The sequence below is a fragment of the Anastrepha ludens genome, chromosome 4 (assembly GCF_028408465.1).
Source record: "Anastrepha ludens isolate Willacy chromosome 4, idAnaLude1.1, whole genome shotgun sequence".
NCBI lineage: Eukaryota > Metazoa > Arthropoda > Insecta > Diptera > Tephritidae > Anastrepha > Anastrepha ludens.
Genome location: NC_071500.1, coordinates 60,253,450 through 60,265,695, shown reverse-complemented (window position 1 = coordinate 60,265,695; position 12,246 = coordinate 60,253,450).

Sequence of the window (12,246 nt, the reverse complement as noted above, 5' to 3'; positions counted from 1 at the left end):
TTGTTTTTGTAAAAACCGCTATTCCACGTCTGCCTGGCAATGGTTGTTGTCATGGAATTTATTCTAAAGAAATCGCAGAATTAAAGCAATTTCAAACTCAATCCATCAATGTCAGCTCCCAAAATTCGTGCTCAATTGGAAAACGAAGGTCACGAAGTACCCTTAACTCAAACCAATCGCAGAAGATTTCATGAAGCTGGCAAACATGGAAACGTTGCAAAGAAACTACCGTATGTTAGCAAAATGAATATAAAAACGGGATGGACTTTTACCAAACTCATACATTAAAACCACAAATGTTCTGGAACCATATACTTTGGACAGATGAATCTCTGATTCGGTTAACATACTCACATCGTAGGATCTATGTATGGAGAAAGAAGGGACAATGGCTGTCTTATAAATGTACTAAACCAACAGAAGGCTAAAATCTCGACATTTACTTAGGATCTTAAAACGTTGCAATACCTGATAAAAGGAGACTGGTAGGTAATGAATTTTTACTACAACAGAACAGAGCTCCGATCCATACCGCCAAAAAAGTCGCAAAATACTTAAAACTAAAAAATAAATAATTGGCGCCTACACTTCTGTTAGGTGTTTGGCCGAGCTCCACCTCCTATTCGTGATGTGCGTCTTGATGTTGTTCCACAAATGGAGAGACCTACAGTTTGAAGCCGACTCCGAACGGTAAATGTTTTGTGAGGAGCTTTTCCAATGCAGGCTTACACTCGGAGGTTTGCCATTGCCAGCGTAATGGGCGACTGCTATTAAAAAAAACTTGTTCTATTACTTGATGTTCATGCATGGAGATTTGAACCTACGCACTTCCGAATGGTATTCACGCGCCAACCTATTCGGATACAGGGCCGCCTATAAAATACTTAGAGGAAACAAACATAAACATTTCAAAATGGCCATTCCAAATTCCTGACATATTCTGGATTGATAATGTTTGAACAATTTTGAAACTTCGCATTTTGCAACAAGCACCTCAAAACGTCCACGAATTGAAGACGAAAGCATTAAAGGAACTTGGGAAAAAATTGCACTGGATAAATGTGCAAAGCTTACTAATTCGTTATACATATAATCTTGATGTCTTACATAAACGAGATGTTTATGATGACATCTGCTTCCTCTCGCACAAACTCTCTGACATGCAAGCGAAGGCGGACAAACTAGTCGCGCTGGCATGCAGGAATGGAGGTCAACATCGCCAAGACCAAGGCTATGAGAGTTAACCACAATAACGCAAGACAGATATTGGTTGACAGATGTCCGGTGGAATTCGTCGAAAGCTTCTGCTACCTCGGATGCATCATCACGGCAGATGGTGGAGCAGATAAAGATGTCAACTGCAGGCTAAACAAAGCAAGGGCGGCATTCGGGCGAATGCACACAGTAAGGGGGAGTTCGCAAATCTTCAGGCGCACTAAACTACGAATATTCGGCTGATGAATATTAACGGACGAGGAACAAATCCTAGGCAAATCAAACGCAGAAAGGGGCGATGGATAGGTCACACATTGAAAAAAACCACCAGATAACATCACGAGAATGGCACTGGACACAAGGGAGCAAAGGTAGCGATTGACCAAAAAACACTTGGAGAAGGTCGATGCTGCGCGAACTAGTAGATGCCGACATCTCATGGGGCGGTGCGAAAACAACAGTCAGAACCGTGTATGATGGAAGAGTCTTGTTGAGGCCCTATGCTCCCGAGAGGGGAGAAGAAGGAAAAAAAATTATGAGTGAACAGTTGTGAATGAATGAGAAAATGGTATTCTAGGGATCAAAATAAGAAACTTTGCCGAAGGAACCATACCTCTAAAACGAATTCTGATGTCCCCCAATTTGGGTCGCACTTTTAGTTTCTTTTGTGGGGAGGCAAAAAACTCTGGAATTTCAGCTGAAATTATGGAATCAATCTCATCTGGCCTTATTTTGTCCACTAACCAGACTAAAATGTGCGCATGTGGCAATCCACGCTTTTGCCATTCTACAGAGTACATCCAACAACGGACTCGGCCATACACACAATGCTTTATTAAGAAATTCATGAGAGATTTTAATTTTTGTTTAAAAACTCTGGCAGTTATGTCATGTCTATCAACTGGTGTTTGGCTATGTAGTAATTCCTTCTCGATTTCGGACCATTTTGGGTTACATATGAATGTAACAAATAAGTCTGGGCGGCCATAATGCCTAACATATGACATAGCATCCTGAGCATATTCATGCATTTGGCGTGGGCTTCCTATATACATAAGTAGCTGGCAAAATTGTCATTCTTCCTACATTATTCACATTGCCATCAGCATTTATAGCATCGCGGAGATGGATGTATTCCTCTGACCGTAGCCGTCGTTGGTTCAAACGGATGTATGTCAATCGTTCAGTCTCAATTTCGACATACATGTCAACTGCAAACTGATGAAAAAGTCGTTGACACATCAAAATATGATTTATTTCACCTTGACGGATCATGAGTCTGTATGAATAGAAATTCATAGCACTAACTTTTTTGTTGGTTTCAGCATCTGCAATCAAAAATGATAAATTTTTAAATTGTTACTTAGATGAATTGAATTTAAAAATATTATTTAATCTTGTTCAATTCATTTACCTGTTACTTGATTTATCATTTTGATATTAAAATGGTATCCATCTTCCCCCTGCCAGAAGATCAAAGGATATTGTAGTGCATCATAACTCCTGTGTGTTTCAGATACACGTTTTAAATCACTATTCCTACGATGAAGCACAATATCTCTAGATTGTAAATTTTCTCCCACAATGACAACAGCCACTTCATCAATGGTAGGTGAATTGAACCTCCTTGTGTGTTCACCGGCAGGTGTTTTGTCAGCTCGAATAATAATATTATGGCTATCAGATGGCATCCGATCCAATGCTATTTTGAACATGTTTACTAAATTGTTATAGTGATGAAGAAACATTTGTAATTGTTGGGCAATGGTTCTCTTCACTGTTGGATTGTGAGCACAACGATTATTAATTTCCGCATCTGAATTGCCCATAAAATAAATTTGTAAAAATTGATGATCTGCATCAGGTAGTGGTAACAGAGTTCCCAGTAAGTGATAAATTTGTCCTTGTATCTGTAATTTTTAAAAATGTGTCCATTAATTAATTCCGATATATATATTTTAGTACAAACTTGAATAATATAAAAAAATATTCTTATATAATACCTTGAAAGTGGGCATGAAATTGTCTTGTATAATATGTGTAGCACCAAATGATGTCATCTGGAAACAGTTGTTATATTTCTGAATGTTGGTCAAGAAGTGCTTAGAATCATTTCCAATCCCAGAAACTAAAGAGCGTAAAGGATCTGGTGGTGGGACCAATTGTGGCAATTTTACTTTGCCTTCAGCACAACATAATCCAGTAGATTCACCAGTGTATTTTAATCCCTTACAATATTTACAAATTGTTTTCATTTCCCCAATTGTTACCGATTTGTCGGCACAATAATCAATTGATGGATCATAGTAGAATGCAGCTCGTTCAAGAATCACAGGAGCACTGCGTCTGCGGATTCGCTCAATTTCATTATGTCTAGCTTGCTGTTGTTGTGTTTGATGTGCACGAACTCGTTGCATTCTAAGCCTATCTCCTACATTGTCACTCACTAAAGAACGCAATTCTGACATAGCAATACGACTATTTTCTTGATCTGTCTGTCTCTGGTCATCAGTGCGGTTAGCACGTGAGGTAGCTCTTCGCACATTTGATTGACTACGACGACCTAAGTCAGGTCGTTTTCTCCTCGGCATCGTAAATTGTAATTAATCAAAATGAGAAAATTTCCCGCTCATTTAGCAGTAAAGTGTCACTATCACAAAAAAGAGCACATTATTTGGAATGTCACTATCACAAAGGATCACCAAAGTAAAGAAAGTTCTCGCGCACGTAGCCACAAAGATAGATATAATATCGTAATAATACTTTTTTCCGTGCTCTGAAATGCGACCACTATTTATGAAAAAAAAACATTAAAAAAATAAATACATAATCAAAACTGGTAGAAATCTTTAAATTCCGCATTTTTTAACCAACTTTTTAACAAAACTATTATGTACTTACTTATGTATGCAGGCATGGATTTTATATGGTATATGTTTTGTCGTCGAGTATGTCTTTTTACTCAGAGTTATCATATGCAGGACGAACGAATGACAATTTTGTCGCGTTCGCGATTCACTTTCACTTTTGTTGAGTTTCAGAACACGATATTAGATCCCCCAACGCGCACGACTTAAATTTTCTTTTATTTTTTTTTTTCCTCAATTTTATATTTTACAGAAATCTTCTTTTTTCAACACAACTTAAAAAACAAAACTACATCGACTCATACAGTTTATTTAGAAAACGTTTGTATGGGAAATAGAAAAATGCTGTTTTGAGGATTTTCCCGGCAATTATTCGAATTTTTCTCACCTTTTAAACCTTCCCTAGACCTCCACGAATAATTCAAGACCAAGATAAGATAAATCCGTTCAGCCGTTCTCGAGTTTTAGCGAGACTAACGAACAGCAATTGATTTTTATATATATAGATTGTATTAATCTTTTGTTGGCCAGCAGCAAGCACTAGTCCTCAAATAATATGAATACTACATCTCTTCTATAATTTTCAAATGTGCATTCGATGTTCTAATGCATGATTCAATTATTAAAGGTTTGCTCACTTGTGACATTAGAATTCTGACACTCCCTTACAAAAGGTCGTATTTAAGAAGGGCGAAGGAAGTGGAAAAATTAAATACCTTAAAATGTTTTGTTTTTACTTAAATTATAAATGGTACAAACGGGATTTGCCAGGAATGATATAAAAAAAAAGTTATTAAATTAAACCCAGATTGATGTTTTGTTAATTAATCAAGAATTAATTTTTAAATTGAAAACTGTTCACGAATCTGGGAAGTTTCGCCAATATGACGCCTTTTATTACCTAAGCATTATGACCGTAGAAAGCCTTGCAGAGGAGAAGCGAATGATGAGCATAAATTTAGTTGTCTAAAAATAAGATGTGAGCATTCCCTTTACTTTTCTTCCACTTTTGCTAAAAATTTCTAGAGTTAGCACAACCCAGTGTGTGGCTAAGGGAGCCGATTTGTCAAGTGGGAATGAGAAAGCTGCTTACTGAGCAAACCTTTTATTATTGAATCATGGTTCTGAGCAACATATCGGTGATATTTATACCTGTGTTGATGGGGATCTTAATGTAGACAAAATGATAGAAAACAATGTTCGTATTTATGTATATAGCATTTGACAGCACCTTTGACAGCGCGATCCCGCTGCCTGTTATTCTCTAGTAATGCCAAACGTTAGCAGGCTAATAATGCCACACAATACACCCTTAACAGTTCGCAAATGTTGGAATGATGTTAGGCAATAGACATTGACTAAACATAAACGCATTGTCAATGGCGTCCATTTGGCTTGGCCACTGGCACAACACAATCCAGGAGCTTCATTTTTAAACTTAAACACTTTGAACGTTCACAGACGCTGTACGATTTCGACTGCCAGTTATAATTGAATGCAGCTCGATAGGAAATGAAGGTAATACTTCTATGATTTCTACTTGATCTCGATTTCATCTGGACTGCTGAACTGAAATTTCGGTTCGCGTTGATCGAAAATTTGGCGTGCTCGTATATAACCTTGAATTGAGGCATTTCAAGTTTTACGATCTACTCGTATGTTGGCACCTCTAATTGGGGGCATTTTGAAGAAGAAAAATTCAACGAAAAATAAAAGTCCCCCGGTTTAATACAAAGCAAACACTTCTCAAAAAAGTCATCAAACAAACTGAAAACTCGATAAAAATTCCAATCGCATCAATTAAAAGTGAAAAGAAACTTGTTTAAATTGGCACTTATAAATTAAACTTTAGTTTATAGTTGAGTTTCACACTGAAAGCACCAAAGAAATAAATTTATATGGTATTCACTTGTGATTTTATATTGAAAAAATTACGTTTAAAGCACACAAATTTCGAATAAACCGCACGTTTGCAAGTGTAATTACAGAATAAGTAAACATGTGCACAGATAGGCCACCGTTGCTATAGTAACGGTATCATGATGGATTGCTATGATCTTTAAAATTTTGGCAAATTTGAATTTTCATCACATCATTATCAATGATCATAAGTTGTTATACCAGGTGGCACAAAAGTAATGATCCTATCGGATGATTTATAATTTCTTAAATTTATTATTGCGCTAACCCTAATCCCATGTCGTTCCATTTGGCACCTTAATCCCATGTCGATGGGTCGTTCGCATCCGGTGCTTATTTCTACTACAGGCACCACTTAATAAGGCATCAAATTTAGTTTGGAAATTTACTTTTATTCAATTCAAAGTAAAAAAATTTTGAAAATAATACAAAATTAAGAATCAATTTACTTTTGCTCGATATGTCCACGTTTTGCCTTGAATATGGCTTTGAGACGCTTAGAAACGAGTCGAAAGCTGCCCGAATGTGACTTGCAGGTATTTTGGCCCACTCGCAGACAATGGCTTTTTTCAGAGCCTCGAGACTGGTGAATCTTTTAGTTCAGACCTTGTTCTCCAAAATGGCACAAAGAGAATAATCAATCAGGTTCGCGTCTGGTGAATTTCAGAGCCATTGCGTGGACGTTATGAAGTTCGGAACGTTGTTTCTTGGTTCACTCGAGTTTTGAGAGACGGTGCGTAGTCCTGTTGAAACGTCCATGATCTGCCACGGAAATTTTTGTCTGGCCACGCCTTCAAATTAACCTCCAGAATACTTTCCCGATAATATTTCGCATTTACCTTGACGCCAGGCTTGATGAAAATGTGGCGGGCGCTGTCTCCTGGTGGCCAATCGATAACTCAAATTCTCGTATGGAACGGTCAGTCAAATAAACCATATCGTTTGTGGAGTTCACGAATTGCTCAATTAGAAAAATTTTCTCGTCAGAAAACACAATGTTCGGAAACTGACCATTTTTGGTCAAGCGAAGCAACTCCTTCGCTCTCTCAATTTTGACTTGTTGTTGCTTTGGTGTGAGATCAGGCGCCTTTTGGATCTTTTAAGGCTTGACTTTCAGATCATTTTTCACTATGTGGCGGATGCTACGGTCAGATATTTTTAGTTCTTTCGCCATTGGATTGGCACTTCGTTGGGGATTCCGCTCAAGTCGCTTCTTCACTTTTTGAACCATTTCACGGGACGTTGCAGTCTTTTGATGACTACCTCCATGACGTTTCGCGATTCTGCCAGTATGATTGTATCGAGTAATGGTGCGAGAAACAAAAACTTTATTTACTTTAAGGGGCTCGAGCTGGCTGTGAGTTCCAGCCAAATATAAAGCAATCACACTATTACGTTTCAAATCCTTCACTGATTTTCTTTTCTCATGCACTGTGCATTAGTTTCATAAAAAAATTATTGAAAAATTAAATTTATGAGTATTTAAAATTAAAAATTGAAGTGATCAACTAACACAGATACATTAGGGGTGGTCACACCAATTTTGTTACTTTGACAGTTTGTTAGTTTGCAGTTCGGTAAATGTGTTTTGCTGTGAACGAACTATTCGGCATATTTCTGCTTGATTGGTAAAGCTCTTTCGCACCTCTCATTTGTTGCAATTTCATTATATACAACTACAATTTAAAACAATAATCTAAAAATGAAGTATAGCGAGAAAGCAAAAATTATTAATCAATGAATTTAAGACTTCAAATTCGACGTTCTCGTGGAAAAAATCTGAATTAAGACTCTGTTTCACATCCGTCGATAATTTTTATTTTTCTTTTTTTTGCTTGCGAAGTAGCTTCGTTTTATCCACTGACAGAAAATATCCTTGAAATATCAAATTTTTGAAAAATTTTTTCTTCACTTTTAAATTTAAGCTTCGCGCCTAAACATCAAATACCAATTGTCGAGCAGATGACTGTCATTTTGCCTACTACTGAAATAAATTGCTGAGTCAGCTTAGCAATTAGGTGTTTTCGTTAGATTTACAAAAAAAATATGCCTAAAACTGCCAAAAAGAAAGGTGAAGGAGCGCTGTGTGAACACCCCTATTAATTAGTTCATGCACCAGTTATCAAATATCGATACTGCCAATGCTTGGCACTCTGGTTCTAATAGTTCTAATAGTCAATCACGAGTACTTTTTGAACTGAAGTTGTACTTATATTTTATATCAATTCCATTATTATTATTTTTGGCCCGAACACCATAAATTTCAAATATAATTTATTGGGAGCAAGTTAAAAGCAAAAGCAGACAGAAAGACGCGCCAACCACGCGCTACTACTAAATGTACTTATACAGTCAGAATTTGAAATTCCAGCAAACCGTCGTTAATTAGTTGCCAACATGTTTGATGGGAAGAGCACTGCACGAAGCGCGTTTATTTTTATGCTAAAGCAAGGACTTCGGCCGCGCCTCCTGCCATTTTCACTAAACATTAACGCTGATTTTACCAGTGATTTTTACGTTTGGTTTTTGGTTGTTTTCGCTATTGGTTGCTGTGGCGAGCGTTGCATTTGAGTCACGTACTTAATTCGATTTGTGGCTCGAATTGGTAATGCTGGAATAACTTATTAAGCCGCATCGTTTGAACACAATGAGCCAGGCAAATACAGCGCAAGTCTGTGCAGGGGCATCGAATATATATATGTGTGCGTCGATGTAGCGGTATTTAAATATTAGACAATCTATATTGGAAGGCGGCCGTGTTTTGTCGGAACACCAATGGTTTGACATTTACATGAAATAATGCAGATATACAAACGCATACATACATACATATATATCGTATACGTACAGCATTGCCATTACCTAAGAACATTTCTTCTTATAGCATACAACTAGGCTCTTTGTTTTTATCTACATATGTACAATACATGAGTCGAGATGCATGTATGTATATTTAAGTATATATATATATGTATGGATATACTTTTTTAATTTCCATACCGAATGCGCTAATACGAGTTATCGACGTGGCAAACCTAATAAAATTGCAGAACAGCTCGATATTGCATCATGTGTTTTAAGCGGGCTTTCGTTTCATGTCCTAATTTTTCTCCTTAAATTAAGGCAAAGCCTTTGGTGTAAAATTTAGTTTATAGCTTTAAATGCTGACCTTCACCTTCTCTAGGCCACAAAAGTGATGTTCTCTTTTTATTCCTTGATATTATATACAGTGAAACTTCTTCTAACCGACTCCTCGGTTAGACAGGCATCTGATTGGACATTTTTTCCTATACCAAGTTTTAAATATGAGTTTCGGAACAAATTACTCTCTCTTAAGCGGGCGCTTTCTTCGCCGGACGCCGGCAGTTATTTTCCATAAAATTGGAACAAAAAACCGAATAATCGTTATTTGCGGGAAGTGGTGATTTTCCTCTTTCATTCGAAAAAAAACGGCGTCTGAAGCGTATCGAAAGCGCACGAGATGCTGCCTTAAATGAAACAACGTGCCGAAATTGGTTCCGACGCTTCAAAGACGATGACTTTAATGTTGACGACCGTCCGCGTGAAAGAAGGCCAAAAACCTTCGAAGACGCTGAATTAGATGCATTGCTCAATGAGGATTCGTGCAAATGCAAGAAGAGCTCGCTTCAGTATTAGGAGTTACCCGCCAATCCATTTCCTAGCGATTGCATGCTTTGGGAATGATTCAGAAACAGGGGGCTTGGGTTCCTTATAAGTTAAAACCAAGGGATGTTGAACGTCGCTTTTTCGCCTGTGAACAGCTGATCCAGCTGCAAAAAAGGAAGGGTTTTCTTCATCGCATCGTGACGGGTGATGGAAAATAGATTCATTACAGCAATCCAAAGAAAAAAGTCATGGGGACTGCCCGGTCATGCTTCTACGTCGTCGCCTCGGCCGAATTATCACGCTGCGAAGGTTATGCTATGTATTTGGTGGGACCAAGGTGGTGTTATTTATTATGAACTATTAAAACCGAGCGAAACCATCACTGAGGATCGGTATCGACTTCAATTGATGCGATTGAGCCGAGCATTCCGCAATACGCGGAGAGGCATGAAAAAGTGATTCGACAGCATGACAACTCTCGGCCTCACGTTGCCAAACCCGTTAAAACCTACTTGGAAACACTGAAATTGGAAATCCTACTCCACTCGCCATATTCTCCAGACATTTCGCCGTCCTATTATCACCTGTTTCGAACGATGGCACATGGTCTAGCTGACCAACAGGCCCATTCACATGAAGACATCAAAAATAGGATTGATCCGTGGATAGCCTCAAAAGATGAACAGTTTTACCGCAACGGTATACGAGATCTACCAGAAGGATGAGAAAAAGTAGTAGCTAGCGATGAGCAATACTTTCAATGATTAACTTGTAACCATATTTTCAGAATAAAGTTGTATTTTCATCAAAAAAACAGCGAGAACTTAGTTGCGCACCTAACTAAATGGAAAAAGGGGATTTCCCCGGATAAAGTGTGATGTATTTTCATGCACTTATTTGGTTTGGTTTGCGCCGTTATTTTATTAAACTTACGAGGAAAACAATCTGTCTGTCTGTTAGCTAGTAAGGCTTATTAATCAAATGCTGCAAACATAATTTTTCCAGATAAAAATATTTATTTCAGTACATTTGGCATAATGTCATCACTGAGTCTCAGTATGAAATTTTAAAAAGAAATAAGTCCGATTTTCTTTACTTATCGTAAAAAATAAAGAGATTAATCGGTCAAAATGGATGAACACTGACTTTACTGGTTTCAAATTGTTAAAAGTTGTTTATGGAATGAATATTTTTATGCATTTTTATTTTCGCTATTACTTTATATGCACTTACGCACATAAATTAAATATGCACTTAAAAAAAAGTACACACATTTTTGTTTGCATGAGATAATATCAATATCTTTTATTCCAAAAGGAAATAGTATTCGTTTAATTAAAAAATTAAAAAGTTCTGAAATAAGGTACCCTCGCCTTGAGCGGCCATCTTTTTTGGGCGGACATTCTCCGTCAGTCAACTTTTGTTAACCCAAGGAAGTTTTCGCTGCAGTTTTAGATGACTTTTTTTAAACGAACTATTATGAAAAAGGTATTTCTCTGTACAAACAGGGTGCATGCGGAGTTGAGGGCATGCATATATGTATGTGGCTATAACTTCTCGAAACCCTTATTTTTCCTTTTGCTCTTTTCAGATAAGACAGTGAGAACTACAACTTAACTTAAGAAATGAGGAGATATGCAGTTAACGTCGCTATATGTGCACATTATACCAATTTAGAACTTTCTAATTTTCTTAAGTACTACCGTTCATTCGATCATTAGGTTCCTACTTCCAAGAGGAACGTTCTATCATGCCGAACTCCAGAATTCATTCAACAAATGCAAGTCTTTTCCGTCGAGTTATCCATCCGCAAAAATCATACGTTCTGACAAAAAAATGTTTGACCAAGACCAAAAGACGAACCGCAGAAATGACCAGAATGAGATATGGCTATGTTCCAATCCTACCGGGTTTCTTGTGATCATGTACCCGCAGTTTCCGACCACTGTTATTATTTTAGATTGATTTCTTTACTCAAGGATTTCGAGTGAATTCTACTGCATATATCGAGGTTCTAGAGGCAATAGTGAAACCCTGCAGTAATAGTGTACGCGGTGACCGCACATTCATCTTTCAGCAAGACTCTGCTCTTTCTGCTTTCTGGATAGCTGAAAATTTCCGTGGCTACATAACACCGAACTTACAGGGTCCGCCGGCGCTCGAAGTGTAACCAATTAAAAAGGCCACAAATTTAGTTTGGAAAACTACTTTTATTCAATTCAAAGTAAAAAATGTGTGAAAATAGTACAAAATTAAGAATCAATTTACTTTTACTCGATATGACCACCTTTTGCCTTGACTATGGGCTGTAGGCGGTCCAGAAACGAATCGCAAGCCGCCCGAATGTGACTTGCAGGTATTTTGGCCCAATTAACAGACAGTTGATCCTGTATTTTGTTTATGTTAATGTTTATTTTGACCTTTACGCGCTCTATTGTTTGTATGTTTGTATGCTGCAATTATCTATTGTAGTTCCCAGGTATCAAATATGATTGACAACGGCGCCAATTACAAAAATTATAAATCTTCCGATAGGGTGATTAATTTTGCGCCACCTTATATATACATATGTAAAAATAAGTTTTTTTTTTTGTAATCTGATTTCGAATTGCACAAC